Source organism: Amborella trichopoda, chromosome 11 (assembly GCF_054954075.1).
Source record: "Amborella trichopoda isolate Santa Cruz 75 chromosome 11, AtrichopodaSantaCruz75HAP2 v2.0, whole genome shotgun sequence".
Taxonomy (NCBI): domain Eukaryota; kingdom Viridiplantae; phylum Streptophyta; class Magnoliopsida; order Amborellales; family Amborellaceae; genus Amborella; species Amborella trichopoda.
In genome coordinates this window covers 32,450,514-32,462,974 of record NC_142346.1, presented here as the reverse complement: position 1 = coordinate 32,462,974, position 12,461 = coordinate 32,450,514, and the positions used below count along the sequence as shown (strand labels likewise).

Below are 12,461 nucleotides of genomic sequence, written 5' to 3'. Positions count from 1 at the left end.
TTTAAAAGCTTTGTTGCTTCTTTACGCTTGCCACGTCCACTAAAGGACGTGGGCTTTAGTCGTTTAAAGCGTAACCTAACGCTCACACCTGTAACGTAATAAAAGAATAAAATAATATATTAGTAGAATTTAAATTCAGAGAGATGAGGACTCCTACCTTAGAAAACTTATGAGATTTTTCTCTCTGGTCGAAACACAGTGAACTCCTCTCTCTAGCCGAATTTTTATCGGAAGCTCCTTCTCAAGTATTTGTGGGTAAGTGACATCGTCTTCCTGAAAAATAGTCTACTTCTAATAAATCGTGATATTTTCGTCTAGGATCTCTATTTTATCAGTTTTATGTGTAAGTGACCTCATTGTCTCAAAAAATAATTCATTCTTTTATAGAGAGTGACTGTTATTAATGGTTTAAGTTATCAGTTTTATAGAGAGTGACTGTTATTAATGGTTTAAGTGAAATTCATATTAATGATTTTAGTGATATGTTGAGTACATGATATTGCTGCTTTCGAATGTTTAAAGAGATTTAGAAATAATTTAAGTATGCAAGTGAACTCATCCGGTTCGCCGGTGAGGTATAAGTGGACCTATCTGGGATGCCGATAGGGATTAAGTGGACTCATCCGGTACGCCGGTGAGGTATAAGTAGACCTGCAGGGATTAAGTGGACCTATCTGGGACGCCGATAGGGATTAAGTGGACCTATCAGGACGCTGATGGGGTATATAGGTGACCTACTTGGGACGCCAGTAGGGTATTTTGTGAAATCCTTTGAATTATGTACTGTCGTTAAAAGTGTTATAAGCATTTCAATTACTCGGATTATACTTAATTATGCAATTATTGAAAGTGAAATTGTTGATGCATTTCTATTAATATATCTCATTTTGGAAAATATTGATATCTTTCAATCATGATTATTTTTAGGATTATGATGATCACTTACCGAGTAGCCAAACTCATCAAACTATGGTAAACATTTTTTCAGGATAACTACGGATTCATTTTGAGTGCTAGTCAAGATCAACCTTGGAAGATACTGTTGTTGTGCTAGCTTTCTTTACTTACTATGTAAGACCTCGCCACTGTAAATTTGTCCTATCAATAGATGTATATATGTTGTGTCTGTCACATCTCAGGAATAACAGTACTGTAAATTCTTAGGGTGTGACAATTATGGTATCAGAGCAATAGGTTTAAGATTTTTAGGAAATTTAAAAATATTTCTCAATAATCAGGTACACAAATTTAGAGGACTAAATTTCTTTAAGGGGGGAAGAATGTAACAATCCTAAACTCTTGAAAAAAAAAAAAAAAAAAAAAGGAAGAAGAAGAAAATAAACTTTTAATACATGATGATTCGTTTGAACATGATGGTCCTTAGGGACCATCTCTACTTTTCAAAGCTTTTCATTTAAAAGCTTTGTTGCTTCTTTGCGCTTGCCACGTCCACTAAAGGACGTGGGCTTTAGTCGTTTAAAGCGTAACCTAACGCTCACACCTGTAACGTAATAAAAGAATAAAATAATATATTGGTAGAATTTAAATTCAGAGAGATGAGGACTCCTACCTTAGAAAACTTATGAGATTTTTCTCTCTGGTCGAAATACAGTGAACTCCTCTCTCTAGCCGAATTTTTATCGAAAGCTCCTTCTCAAGTATTTGTGGGTAAGTGACATCGTCTTCCTGAAAAATAGTCTATTTGTAATAAATAATGATATTTTCGTCTAGGATCTTTATTTTATCAGTTTTATGTGTAAGTGACCTCATTGTCTCGAAAAATAATTCATTCTTTTATAGAGAGTGACTGTTATTAATGGTTTAAGTTATCAGTTTTATAGAGAGTGACTGTTATTAATGGTTTAAGTGAAATTCATATTAATGATTTTAGTGATATGTTGAGTATATGATATTGCTGCTTTCGAATGTTTAAAGAGATTTAGAAATAATTTAAGTATGCAAGTGGACTCATCCGGTTCGCCGGTGAGGTATAAGTGGACTTATCTGGGATGCGGGTAGGGATTAAGTGGACTCATCCGATACGCAGGTGAGGTATAAGTAGACCTGCAGGGATTAAGTGGACCTATCTGGGACGCCGATAGGGATTAAGTGGACCCATCAGGACGCTGATGGGGTATATAGGTGACCTACTTGGGACGACAGTAGGGTATTTTGTGAAATCCTTTGAATTATGTACTGTCGTTAAAAGTGTTATAAGCATTTCAATTACTCGGATTATACTTAATTATGCAATTATTGAAAGTGAAATTGTTGATGCATTTCTATTAATATATCTCATTTTGGAAAATATTGATATCTTTCAATCATGATTATTTTTAGGATTATGATGATCACTTACTGAGTAGCCAAACTCATCAAACTATGGTAAACATTTTTTCAGGATAACTACGGATTCATTTTGAGTGCTAGTCAAGATCAACCTTGGAAGATACTGTTGTTGTGCTAGCTTTCTTTACTTACTATGTAAGACCTTGCCACTGTAAATTTGTCCTATCAATAGATGTATATATGTTGTGTCTGTCACATCTCAGGAATAACAGTACTGTAAATTCTTGGGGTGTGACAATTGGCTAAAACATTCACTAGGATTTTGTACGCTGAACTCAGGAGATAGATACGTCTTATGTCTTGGAGAGACTCCATCTGTTGTTTATTAGGATTAAGGGCTATGAATGTAGAATTATACAATGCTAATGCCTCCATTCTAGTTTCTTTCTCACCCAGCCTCCAACTTGAGCATTAAATATGAAACTAGTACGTTCAACGTTCACTTTTGAAAAATGAGAGTACCTTCTCACCATTTTTTCTCCGTTGAAAAAGAGATTGTCTACAAAGAGACCATTTATCTTTTGGACATGAAGGTCATAATCATTTCTACTCATTAGATGTAAAATTGGATGGCTTGGGGTGAGTCACGAAATACGAGATTATTATTTTTGGAAATATATATATTCAATGACACTCTTACAACAGCCCATTTTAAAATTTAAGAGACAAGAATGACTGTGACCTCCATGCACAAAAGATAAATGGTAAATTGTATAAAATAACGACTAGTAATGAAGCAAGACCATATATACTAAGTATTTGTAAATTGTAAACATAGTAATGAAGCAAAGGCCCGTTCGGACACATGGATTTTGGGGCGTGAATTTTTAATATCTTAGATATTCATGAAATCCAACCTTTAGTTTGCCTAATGACTAGGATATTAAAATTTTATGGAAATTAAATCTTGGAAAACCACCTAATTTTTCCATGATTTCATTTCTACCACAAAACCTTTTTTTGTTTTAATTTTCAAGGCACATGAATTCCACTCCTCACCCCCCTCGATCTGAAACATAGGGCATATTTGGTAAGTATGAAAATTTTAGAGAGAGAAAGTACATAAATTTTTTTAAAGAGAGAAACTATCTCAAAATTTTTTAAAGTGAGAAATTATATCAAATTTTAAATTTTATACAGAAAAAGTATGTTAAAATATTACAGAGAAAAACAATAATAAAATTTAGAGAGAGAAAGTACCTAAATTTTTTTAGAGAGAGAAACTATCTTAAAAGTTTTAAAGAGAGAAACTATATCAAATTTTAAATTTTAGAGAAAGGAGCTATATCAAATTTTAGAGAGAAACAAGTACATGGAAATTTTTGCAGGGAAACTATCTCAAACTTTTAGAGAGAGAAGCTATCTTAAATTTACAGTTTTAGAGAGCGAGCATCTTAAAGTTTTAGAGAGCGAAACTATATCAAATTTCAGAAAGATACCTAATAATTTTTAGAGATAGAAACTATCTCAAATTTTTTAGAGAGAAACTATCTCAAATCTTAAGTTTTAGAAAGAGAAAGCATGTTAAAATATTAAATATAGAAAACATATCAAATTTTAGAGAGAGAAAGTACTTACAAATTTTTAAAGAGATAAACTATCTCAAAATTTTAAATTTGAAAGTATCTCAAATTTTATGTTTTAGAGAGATAAAGTATATTAAAATTTTAGAGATAGAAACTATATAAAGTTTTAAAGATAGAAACTACCTGAAAAGTTTGTCAAGAGAGAAACTATTTCAAAATTATTAGAGAGAGAAACTATATCAAATTGTAAGTTTCAAAGAGAGAAGTATCTTAAATTTAGAGAGAAAAAAAATATATCAAAATTTAGAGAAAGTTCCTACAAATTTTTAGAAATATAAACTATCTCAATTTTTTTAAAGAGAAGCTATCTGAAATCTGAAGTTTTAGAGAGAGAAAATATTCTTAAGATTTTAGAGAGATAAATTATAATAAATTTTAGAGAGAGAAACTATAATAGATTTTAGAAGGAGAAACTGCGAGAAAATTTTTAAAGAGAGAAATATCTCAAATTTTAAGTTTTAGAGAAAAAATATATATTAAAATTTTAGATATAAAAATTATATCAAATTTTGGAAAGAAAAACAACATAAATATTGTTAGAGAGAAAATTTATTTTAAAATTTTAAAGAAAAACTATCACAAATTTTATGTTTTAGAGAGAAAAAGTAGCTTAGAATTTAGAGAGAGAAACTATATCAAATTTTAGATAAAGAAAGTACTTGAAATTTTTAGAGAGAGAAACTATCTCAAAATTTAAGTTTTAGAAAGAGAAAATATATTACAATTTTAGAGAGAGAGAAACTATATCAAATTTGAAAGAGAGAAACTATCTTAAAATTTTCGAGAAAGAAACTATCTCAAATTTTAAGTTTTAGAAAGAGAAACTATCTTAAAATTTAGTGAGAGTAACTACATCAAATTTCCTAAAAACTTTTGGAGAGAGAAACTATTTCAAAATTTTTAGATAGAAATTATCTCAAATTTTAAATTTTAGAAAAAGAAACTACTTACAAATTTGTAAAGAGAGAAACTGTATCAAAATTATTCGCGGGGGGAAGTATCGCAAATTTTAACTTTTATAGAGAGAATTTTAAAATTTTAGAAAAAGAAACTATATTAAATTTCAGAGAGAAAAACTATTTCAAAATTTATAGAGAAACAATTTCAAATTTTATGTTTTGGAGACAATGTATATTCAAATTTCGAGCGATAAATCATATCAAATTTTAGAAAGAGAAACTATCTTAAAATTTTAGACAAATAATTTATCCCAGAATTTGAGTTTTAGTGAGAGAAAGTACATTAAAATTTTAGGGAAAAAAACTACATCAAATTTTGTTACCAAACAATTGACATGGAAATGATTGTAAAGAATCTATGAATTTTGTATAGTTTATCCAAAGAAGCGATTTGAGGAATCCATGACAAGAATTATTGATAATGAAAATTCCTGAATTGTTTTGAATTTCAAATATCCAAAATTCTTAATTTCTACTTATCCAAACGGCCCTAAATATTTTTAACTAGCTTCTAGTGTTCTTTTTAATATCCAAACGGCTCCTAAATATTTTTGACTAGCGACTAGTGCTCTTTTTAAGTGACAGATTATAATTATTTTTAAAAATCCTTCCTTGGCATAACTTGTATTTAAAGGCTAAAAAACATTACAGAAAAAGAAAATGAGGATGGTGTCTTTATTTGAAAATAAAAAACTTAGAATATGAAACCTTATAAACACTCTATTAAAAATATTTAGTAAATGATGATACTACAAAATGCCTATGGGCGAAATTGAATAATTCGCCCATAAGCTCGGCACCGGCGTGGATTAAAGACCGTCACATACTTAGCATGTCTGTAGCGGTCTCTCACGGATATAACAAGTCTGTAATGAGATTCTTTTCGTGCAAATTTGACACAAACATGAAGGGACCGCCACGGCTCTTGTAAGTAAAACCATCACGAACATAGCATGCCCGTGATGGGGGCGAAACATTATAGCACTTCGTCTATAGGCCCTTTCAAAACTTTCCTATAGTAAAATAGGTTTGTCCTTAAAAGTATTCAAACCCCTTACTTTACAATAGCCTAGATATTTAAATATGAAAATTCGTAATTCAAAACTCCAAATATTAAGAAAGTCTCATTCCTGATTTAGTTGAAAACAGAAAATTAATAAAATTGAAAAACAGGTATTTATGTTCGCCCTTGATGCAAGAACTTTGTTATAGATAACTATTATTCCTTACTGAGAGGCGCAAACTTGTTCCAATTCTCAAATTGAACAATGTATTACCATTTTTCTCTTGGAAACCCTAATAATATTATTTATAATAGTTTTTAATAACTTTTTGAATTTTTTTAAAGCTGCATCCGGTTGATTTCTCCATTTCGAATCGCCCATCTGATCTGGTGTTCTGGAGAGACAATCCAAATCACCGATCCGCTTTTTCAAACCTTCCAACAAAGCATCCTTTGACAACAGAATCAAGCTATCTCTCTCTCTCTCTAACTTCGCCAACGCCATGTATGAATAAGGCACTTGGGTACGACCAAAAGTCTCTTGGCTTCTCTCTCCAGACACTATGGAAACTTAATTTCTTGGTTTATGACTCAAAGTGCATAATCAAAGGCCTATTGTTGAGGATTCAACCATGATCTACTCTCTAAAGGCCCATTGTAAGTCTTGTTAAAAATGTGCATTGATCATTGAAGAAACTATGTTTCTATTGGGAAGACTAGATTTGGTTTTTCATGTGTCATTCCCATTTACCATGTTTGTTTATTCATTATACAACATACAAACCAGGGCTAAAGAAATCAGATTCAGACCCAAGATCACCAAGGACTAATTCCCTATTCACCCAATCCAAATTGACAATTCTTGATTCATATCCTTGTATAGACAAATGAAAATATAAAAAAATAAAAACATGGGGGGATACAATCAATTTTGCGCTTCCCTAGACCAGGATCACCCCTGCCAACCTATTCTGGTCCTGTTTGAACCGGGCGATTCAGCATGGCCGGGCAACTTTCAAAACCCTGCTCCAAACCATTCACCAAAAGTTTGCCATGAAGATACTCTTGAAAATATGCCAGTATTTGATAGAAATCGAGAGTGTAGCAGCATATCCCGGCTAAATGTTAACCATTGTTTTTTGCCTTCTGAAAAAGAAAACCAGAGCACGTCCTATTATTTACATGGTACAGTTCCAGCATGGTGAATGTGGATCAGACAGCAAGCAAAGCATCCCAAAAACCTCACCCATCAAAAAAGCAAACAAGAAAATCAAAGACAGATTTAAGTAATATACCCAATATAACTGAGAGCATATCAAAGTCATCTCAACCCTCCAGCCACGCCGGAATTGTTCAAGGATGACACAAATGACATCTGTGTGCTGATTAGAGAAAGAAATAAATGAGATCAGTGAGAACAAGAGATTCCATAATAAGACGAAATGCAGAGGGAAAATGGCCACTTTATTGACTGCTCAGATGTTGTAAAGGCTACAAATAAATAGTAACAAGATAAGAAAATAAAAAGGGCATTTGGTCTAGTGGTATGATTCTCGCTTTGGGTGCGAGAGGTCCCGAGTTCAATTCTCGGAATGCCCCTTTTTATCTTGCTTTAAACCTTAGCAAACAAGAAAACATGAAGAACATTTTTTTCCTTTTTTTTATATTTTTCTTCTCTTGGGGTGTTGGGGGAGCAGGGGTTGTGGGATGGGGGCTGATGGGTTTACTAATATCTAAAAATAAATTTTTTTTTTTAACCTAGCAAACAAGAGAACATGAAGAACTGTTTTTTCCTTTTTTTTTTATTTTTCTTCTCTTGGGGTGTTAGAGGAGTAGAGGTGTGCAATGGGCGAGTGTTGGGTTTAGTAATATCTAAATATAAACAGAAGTATGGATGAGGGCATTTGGTCTAGTGGTATGATTCTCGCTTAGGGTGCGAGAGGTCCCGAGTTCAATTCTCGGAATGCCCCAATTTTTTAAATCTACCAAATAAATGAAAAGGGGTTGTCATTTCTCCCTTTTTTACCCTAACAAACAAGAGAAAAGGAAGAGAAATAAATTAAAAGGGATTCCCATATCTCCCATTTTTACCTTAACAAACAAAAAAAAAAGAAGAGAAATAAATGAAAACATTTTTACCCTAACAAACAAGAGAAAAGGAAGAGAAATAAATGAAAAGGGATTCCCATATCTCCGATTTTTACCTTAACAAACAAGAGAAAAGGAAGAGAGATAAATGAAAAGGGATTGCCAATTCTACCCTAACAAACAAGAGAAAAGGAAGAGAAATAAATGAAAAGGGATTCCCATATCTCCCATTTTTACCCTAACAAACAAGAGAAAAGGAAGAAAAATAAATGAAAAGGGATAGCCATTTCTCCCATTTTTACCGTAACAAACAGGAAAAAAGGAAGAGAAAAAGGCGCCAGCTTTCAGCTGTGTTCAAATTGATTGACAATGTTCAGGCCCTTTAATTTTTTTATTCATTGGTAGGCCAATTATTGTTTTTCTATTACATTTACCAAATTGTTAATGTTTGACTCCATACTATATCCTCTAAAACCCAAGCATGATGATTTTAAAAAGAAGCCATGCACATGTAGTCTCCTTGATTCCCTCTACTCAAAATCTGAGTTGGACACACTAGTACTAACTTATGGTACAGAAACAGTTGAGCCTATGTCATTGTTTACAATTTTCAAAAATAAACTCTAACTTTATTCTTTATCAATGCAAAAAATGATACAGAGAGAGGGGGAGCTTGGTCATAAAACAACATAAGGACATTGTCTCTCCCTCTTTAGTTATGCCAAAAATATAAATGGAAATGGAGATATGTAATCAAGAGGAGAAGAAATAAAGGGGAATAACTAACACTATTGAAACTGATACCAAAGAACAACAAGATGTACACATATTAAGTTAATTTAGTGAGATAAAGTTGAAAGAAATGGATGGATCAGTCACTAAATTAACTTAATGTGTTATGTTACATCCATTTCAATACACATATTAAGTTAATTTTGTGTATTGGAATGGGATTAAAAATGAGTTATGGCCATTTCACGAAATACCATAAAAATTAGCAGTCCTAATGCTACTAATAAAAAGGGGCAATAGACGAGAAACAGGATGGCAAATGAGGGTACAAGGAGACATCAAATTTTGTGTAAGACATAATAGGTAATAAGATGAGATAAATAAGAGGATTGGTATCTATAGCCTTTGTATTACCTCAATTTACAAGGTACATTTAAACACCTAGCTCGGTTTTTGTTGATAAAAGAAAAGAAAGCACATTTAATGCGGCCATTTATGATTGTGAGCAATGCATTTTGCTTTTCAGAACTTTTCATTTTGACCATGAAAGAGCAGCACTACAGAATTTGGCCAATTTATCAGACTTGAGGTTTCTTCTTGAAAATATTAAAAATAAAGGTTTTTTTATGAGAATATTCTGTTTTTTCCTTAAATCATGCCAATTTTCCAAATATTGCCATACTGACAATGTCTTGTATTTTATCGATATTTTCAAATGTAATGGATCATTCACCAATGTATTAAAATACTGGGTCGGTTCCACTCACTTTAGTTTGGAGCCCCAAGCTGCAGAATTCAGCCTCTTAATCTGAATTGAAGATAATCTAAAACAATGGCTTTAGCTTTGGGTGTGGGTGGGTGGGTGGGGCGAGCGACGGAGCATTCATTTGGGTGTTTCAGGACATTTAATTCAGTGTCAAAATTATAATATTTAGAAAGAAGTTAATCCTAAAAGGTATCTGTAATAGAGAAGTACAGGCTTGAGCAAATCAGATGGAGTCTATAATGCTAAAGATTCCCCCATGGGTTACATGAGTCATTCTTATGGTGTCTTAATTACATAAATACTTTTGATAAAATCAGATGCAGTATGGCCACTAGTGCTTTTCTTTTCCCTTCACGTAGGCTGCTTCCTGCTTCTAATTAAAAATTTCAAAAGTCTTAAAAAGACTCGCTTCAAATTTCAAGAGTTTTAAAAAGACTTACTTCCTATCCTCTGCACATCCAGGAAATGGGATGCAAAGTTTAAAAGTCTTCCCTTTATAACCAGCCTAAAGAATCAATAGGAAACAAAATAAATAATATTTCATCATAATATTATTCCTATGTGAACACAAGCACCTATGTACACATGCACTCATACACATATGTCCAGTGATGCACACAGACATTCAAGTTAGAAAACAAATAGGAAAATAAGTGCTGCACATGCCATCTCTGAGCTCAGGCAGGATCGTGACCGCAGTCTTGACGGCTTCCTTGTTGCCCTGTTCAAACACTTCTGGGAACCCCTCCGCTCTCACATACTTCCTTTGAGGAGTTCCATGAAAGAGGTGTGAACCACTAAGGCATGAATGCCACCTTCATTGCCCTCATCCCCAAAGTGGAAGCGGCTGATGAACTCAACGACTCCAGGCCTATTAGCCTGATGAATAGTTCCTACAAAATTATGGCCATGGTCTAAGCCCATAGACTCAAGGAGGTTGTCGGTTCGGTGATTTCCCCTCATCAATGGGCTGTTATTAAAGATCTCCAAATATTAGATAGCACCCATGTGGCACATGAATGCGTTCACTCTAGAACTATATCCAAAACCCTAGGCCTCATTATAAAACTGGACTGGAAGAAGGCCTACAACCACGTCTATTTGGGCTGTCTTGGACGCAACCCTATCTTGAATGGGTTTCGGTAACCGTTGGAGAAAATGGGTACACAGTTGTATCTCGTACTCCTCTATCATTATCAATGGATCCTCCAAAGGATTCATCCCTTCCTCTAGGGGCCTCCGCCAAGGGGTCCCCCTCTCCCTCTTCCTCTTCGCCATTGTGGCTGAGGCTTTCAGTAGATTAGTGGTCAGAATGTACCAACCTGGCCTCCTGGAGAGTTTTAAAATCAGCATTGGCGGTTTTGAGATCTCGCACCTGCAATACACTGACAACACCCTTCTTTTTTGTAGTGCATCTGAGCAGCAAGTTGATTCCCTCCTCCTTTTCCTCAAATGCTTTGAGTTAACCACTGGCTTTAGGGTGCACATGTCCAAGATGATTGGCATCTCCCTTGAACCGCAGGTCACCCAGTACCTCGCTAATAAGTGGAGCCACGTAGTAGACACCCTGCCTTCAACCTACCTGGGCCTCCCCCTTTGCCACAATAAGCCTAACCATAGGTAATGGGGCCACATCATTGATAAATTTCATCGAAAATATACTAATTGGAATGGCCGATTCCTTTCCCCAGCAGGGAGAGCCACTCCCCTTAAGGCCACCTCTCCAACATCCCCATCTTCCAAATGTCCCTCTTCCACATGTCTACCTCTGTAGCTTCTTGCCTCGAGCAGCTCATGCATCATTTCCTCTGGTCCAGAGATAACGGATCCAGAAAATACCACCACATCTCTTGGGCTACAGTGTGCAAGCCTAAATCCCAAGGTGAAATCTACTTGAAATATCCCAGCATGAAGAATCACAATCATACACATCTACAAGTAAGATTAAGAACCACATGAATATCTAATCGTTCAAGAAACAAGCACAAATTCATACTGATTTCAGTGGCATTTATTCAAATAAAAGTTGAACTACTAAAGAGGACGTGTATTATAGTCCAATGGAGTACGGAAACTACAGTCTGTGATGGTCATGATGGTCTAATGAAGTGATGTGGAGAGAATTGGGCCTACCATTATTGTCATATCTGTTCTGGTGGACCCTCGCTGTCTCCATAATTGTATTCACTGGACAGCCATGCCCCCAAGAATGGACTATGGTGTTCCACAGTCAGATGGACAATAGCATACTTCACCTTGCTACATTTCAATCGTCCACACGATTGCAATCATTTGAACCTTAAGATATCAAAACCAAGGAGAAAACACTATTGTCTACAAAATTGAAATGCCTAGCATATTCTCACATGCATAATAAAAAAAAGGCAAGATGTACATATCATGAAAAACTCCTTTAATAAGCTTCCCTTGAAAACGATTTGTAGGTCTTACTGATATATTCATTTCTTACTACGATTCCAATACTAAATTCAATCATGAAAAATAGACATAAGGGGGCTTTGATCATTATTTAACATAGACGGTTGTACAAAGAGTGAAAAAGATGGAGTCATTTTCTTGAAAGGAAATCAAATAAAGAAAATGAAACCAAATAAACTTTTCTCATTAGTTCTACTATTAAACTTGGATCATTGGATTAGATACTGAATACCGGACACCAAATACGTATTACAATATGAATGGTTCAATTTTTGCCAATGCTAAAATGAATGTTGATGCTTATAAAAGTATAATCACTTACAGGTTGGACTGTGTTGAGTACTGTACAATTGCTTTGGTATCTTCTGAGTGATCCCTGTTCATGTGGGACTTTGCAGATTGACCAAGCGTCAGCAGGAACAAAAACCAAACAATAAAATCAATCTTTAGAGCATCAGCAGGAACAAAAACCAAACAATTAATCTTCAAAAAATAGTAAATACATAAAGAGAACTAAAGTAACATACAATCACAGGTGC

The 12,461-nt window shown here is 34.1% G+C and overlaps 1 long non-coding RNA gene and 2 other non-coding genes across 3 annotated transcripts; 2 read left to right on the top strand and 1 right to left on the bottom strand.

Annotated features, from left to right (window-relative positions):
* Positions 1–6,711: 6,711 nt before the first annotated feature.
* LOC148779854 (uncharacterized) lies at positions 6,712–7,374 on the bottom strand. Its single transcript, XR_016043611.1, has 2 exons — positions 7,193–7,374; positions 6,712–7,043 (listed from the first exon to the last, which is right to left on the bottom strand). It is a non-coding gene; the product is annotated as an uncharacterized LOC148779854 (long non-coding RNA).
* A 50-nt stretch (positions 7,375–7,424) lies between these two features.
* On the top strand, positions 7,425–7,496 carry TRNAP-UGG (transfer RNA proline (anticodon UGG)). Its single transcript has one exon. It is a non-coding gene; the product is annotated as a tRNA-Pro (tRNA).
* Positions 7,497–7,795: 299 nt separating this feature from the next.
* TRNAP-AGG (transfer RNA proline (anticodon AGG)) lies at positions 7,796–7,867 on the top strand. Its single transcript has one exon. It is a non-coding gene; the product is annotated as a tRNA-Pro (tRNA).
* Positions 7,868–12,461: the final 4,594 nt, after the last annotated feature.